Source organism: Physcomitrium patens, chromosome 9 (genome assembly GCF_059467195.1).
Source record: "Physcomitrium patens ecotype Gransden chromosome 9, ASM5946719v1, whole genome shotgun sequence".
NCBI lineage: Eukaryota > Viridiplantae > Streptophyta > Bryopsida > Funariales > Funariaceae > Physcomitrium > Physcomitrium patens.
Genome location: NC_143418.1, coordinates 1938760 through 1943582, shown reverse-complemented (window position 1 = coordinate 1943582; position 4823 = coordinate 1938760).

The following is a 4823-nucleotide window of genomic DNA, read 5'->3' as shown; positions in this document are numbered from 1 at the left end:
GGTGGAAATCGTACGTGGGCGCATGTCCCCCCCCCCCCACAAATCTTTTCTGGCAAACAGGATGGAAAGGGAGTGAAAACAATAATCGAAATAGAGAGTATTAAAAAGGAAACACCATAATTCTTCCCGAACGACTTTGATGTTCATTGCGTGGCAGAGTTGTCTGACAAGGTCCCACGTTCTGTGTCTCTCTGTTGGGTGAGTTGTTAAGGTGGATTGAGTGGCAGGCCACGTTGGAGATCTTCGACGACATAAAATGACCGTGGATAAAACAGTAAAACTAGCTGAGAAGTAGTGACAATACTCAATGGCATACATATATATATATATATATATATATATATGTACCTATATACATATAATATACATATAAGTATCTATATACATATACATATATATATCTATACATTTATATATAAATAAATAAATAAAGGTAGAATGCTTCTGGAGAAGTAAATGTTTTTTTTACTGTTTGTAAGCTGTCATACAAGACGAAAGGAAGAGAAAAAGAGGGAGAGGGGGAGGGATTGATGCTCCATGTTGTTACCAAAGCTTTTCGGCAGGATTGAGACTTGGAGAAGAGTACCAAATTCTAGGAGATGTGGAGTTACTGGAGTGGCGCAAAATACTCCGGGTTATGGGGTGATTCTGTGAGGGAGGGCTGCGGAAACGGGTGAAAGGACCTTATAGAATTCTGTGTTTATAGCGCTTGGCTCTCGAATTCGACTGACATTGTCACGGTCTTTCAGTCCCCGGTGTGTTTCCCGTCTAGTTGTGAAGAGTCTAGGTATGATTGAAGGAAATGTGCTCTCGACGTTCAGGCTTTGCATCCCCGGCGGTGTAAAGGTTATCCAGCCGCATTGAAAATAATCCTCTTTTAATGCTCACAGAGCGAGGTAATATTCCTCAATTGATATGAGTCACGTGGCAGAGTAGTCTCGATACTGTATTCCAATTGTCGGAAGAACTCACCAGTTTGTCTAAATTGTAACGCAAATACGACTAAAGTTTGGGGGGAATAGACCTACATAAAAGAACCGTACTTGAGAACTGGACATCTCATCGCACGTTTTGAGCTTGTAGTTTTTTGGACTGTCTCTGAATGGTCATGCTGACAAGGATGAACATGGGAGTCCGATTTTGGGCTCGATCAAACTACGTGCAAACGAAGTTGGCGTTAGAATTCCCAATCAGGAAAGGTTGAAAGTTATGTTCAATAGATCCCACATGGGACAATCCTTGTAAGTCAACGAAACCATGTAGGGTGGTAGTACCACCTTTGAGTGCTGTGTTAGGTTGCTGATAACGTTGTCCTACCTTTGTTGTATTTAATGTTCGAAACTGTTGTTCATCTGAATGTGCTCGAGGTCGGTTTCGTTTCCTACGGCATTTGTGGATAAAATTTTCGACTACCTGTTCATCTGAATGCGCTTTGGAAACTAATTCCTTATACTTTTCTGATATCGATCCAATAGCGAGCAATCACACCGTGGCCGGAAGTAGATTGCTTTTCATACTTCTTGTTTGAGAAAGGCAATGCAGTTGGATGGATAGATCGTGTTCATTTGAGTGAAACTCTTTCACGCGAATAAGTCGCCCATGGTTCAAATTTTTCCAAGTGCTGGTACTTTCAGTGTTGCAGTGTGCAACCTGAAGTGTCCTGTTGTTGAACAATTCACCAATGAACAAGCACAGCTAACCTGAAGAAACTGTTTGAAGTTGCAATGAATCTGTTTGTACTCTGTAACTGATGATCAACGTGGCAGCAAGCATACGTTTTCTATGTTCGATAGCACGGAACCCATGCGAAAATCCCTTTTCTGAAATATAGCTCGTCAGATTCCTGTAGATAAGTATGAAGACGAGAATCTCATAGTTGCGTTTTCGTAAAAGTGGTTTTGGTTATGAAAGATTTGTGACCATTCACGCCCACATCCGTCACTCTTAAGCTCAACGATAAATGAAGTTTCCTTTCTTCAGATTCTCTCACTCCACAAAAATGGCATTGAAGTGTTCACTCTTGAAGCTGGCATGCAAGCTTCGAAATCAGGATTGCCGAAACATTGAAAAGCTCGCCGTATTCAGATCCTATCAATAGGGTAGATCTCTAAAACTCTTGTATCCAATTTATTTGTTTGTCGTCCTGGTAATTTTTTATTTTAATTTTTATTTACACATCTTTTTCTTTTATTTGCTTGAAAGGTTTTAACATAAGAGAGTTTAGCGCTTTGTAACAAGTACAAGTTAGCACCGTTTGCTCCATGGAGCAATTGGGTAGAGAATATGGCTCTGGAGCTTGTTGGAGAACCAAATCTGATTATGGTGGTATGGGTTCCAGTGAACTCGTGAATTCTAGACCCCTTTCTGGTACAGAAGATGTCTTTCAGAGTACACATGCTAGCACATTTATAGAGAAGTTGGTCTCGATTCTTGGGGCTCTTTGCTATCGCTTTCTGAATTCGTGTGTATAGGTGTGTGTGTTTTCTTGATAAACCAAAATTTGTGAACAAATTCTTTGAAAAACAAATCTTCACTAAACAAAGTTTGAAGTGAAGAGGGTTCCATGGTCAACTCCTTGGTTGGCCAAAATGTGAATCTAATAAGAATGATCCAAGGAATCGAAGTTTTGAAAGGCAGAGATTTAGCGAATTGTCAATTGGTTCACAATTTCTGCTCGGTGCAGAAGAAGACTTCAGGCCAGACATGAAGCGTCATCATCAAGTGAAGATTTCTTATCTCAATAGTTTTGCCGACAACGTTGTCGTCGAAATAGCAATCACAATAGAGCACAAACCGGTATTCGTCGGATTGACACAATGCCTGCACTGTTAGAAGTGTCACCGAACGAACCCCATCCTTAACGATGCAAACCAGACTTTACACATCGATTCCGATTTCCTGTTTTAACTCTATTCTGAACCCCCGTCATGAGTATTCTTTGCTAACAATGCTGCGACGCTCCCACGTTTGCATCATTGTCAAAAGACACGTTTCGAAACCTGAAATCCCATGTCATTGAACGCCTCTGCCAATGGTGTTGAATGTCCCATATTCTATGTACTGAAACCTGTGACTTATCCCGCTCTAAACACACTGGAAGTGTTCAACCCTTCGCGTCTAGCACATTCTAGTTCACAACAAAATGATATCCAGTTTTCGCGACATGGGATCAGAATTGGATGAAAAGATCCATAGATGAATAATATTGAATAGGTTTTGGATGAAATTGTGGATGATCTGCCTATTGCCAGACCTCCATTGCTATTGAAGCCGAGGAACTATTTGAGCCTTGCTAGAGCTTTGTTGGAGCTACTAGAGCTCGAGTTTAATTCTATTGAGTTTAATTTTTATTTAATTAAATTTCATTTATTGCTAGTGAAATATATATATATATATATATATATATATATTGAAATGTTATTTGCTCCAATATTGCATTTTGCAGATCATTTGTTAATTGTTCCATTATAGTTATTTGTTGTTTTTGCATTAATTGTATTTGGCAATGACATATTCAATGGATCATCACATTGATCGATTACATGAAAAAAAGTATGGCACATGGACATTTATTATGAAACACTTGATGTACATTCACAAGCTTTACATGCATGTAGATGGATCTTTAAAATGGGAATGAAGTGAAGCACAAGTACAAGCATTGATTACACTCAATGTTAAGCCTTTGCAATTAACTCATATATGCAAATATAATATTGCAAAGGAGATGTGGGATGTATTGGCTAAAATCCACAAGCCCTAAGGAATTATTACTTAGATATTTTTAATGAAGAAACTGTATAATCTTTGATATGTGGATAGAAAATCTATGGAGATTTTTTTTGGAGACATTTTTTTATCTTAGGGATCAATATATTGAAGCCAATGGTGAAATAGACAAACAAAGCATGGTATTTTTTATACTTATTGTATTACCAAAATCTTGGGATCTGCTAATTTAGTCAATTATATTGAGGAAAAGAGAAGAGATCACAAAAGAGATAGTATGATTTAGTCTCCTTGAGGAAGAGATGTGAAAGAAGGAGAAGACTAGTTCTCAATTTTTTTGCTTTTACAATGTATGTAAAAGAAAAGCAAGTCTTAAAGAAGCACCATCTATAACAAAAATTGATGCCTATGATTGATAAGTCTAAAAGTACTTGTAGGAGTTGTAGTCAAAAGGAGAATTGACAAGATGATCGAGAATGTTCTAAAACAAACAACAACGATGTTTTAAATGCTGGAGTTACTATTGTTCTTTTAACTCAAGAGATAACATTTAATTCAAAAACAATGATTGCACTATTGTCTCAATTATGACATTATGTATGCATTGATAGTTTAGCAGATATATACATTTAAAGAGAGAAGAGTAAGCTTTTCAATTTTGATGAAAATACAACTATTCAACTTCAAGACTATGATGGTAGCATTAGCAAATCACAAGGCTCAAATGAGATGCATCTTATAGTTTTAGACTTGTAGGAAAATATATTTTTGTGGTTGTGAAGGATATCCATTGGATTCTTGCAACACATGATACTTTATTATCAACTGCAACTTTATGTAAGAGAGGTTGTAAATTTAACTTGAATATCAATAGAATTGATTGAATTCTACTTTTAGGTGACTTTTTTATACAAGGTATGCTAGTACGTAAAGCTTATCTTATGCCTTGTGAAATTAAAGAAGTTGCTATAATTTCTAATTCATCTATTTTAGGTTGTACATTTATTCAATAACATCAAGTATTAGCACATGCTTCACTGCATACATTAAGAAAGGCAAATTGAATGAATTATTTTGAAGGATTAAAGATTAAG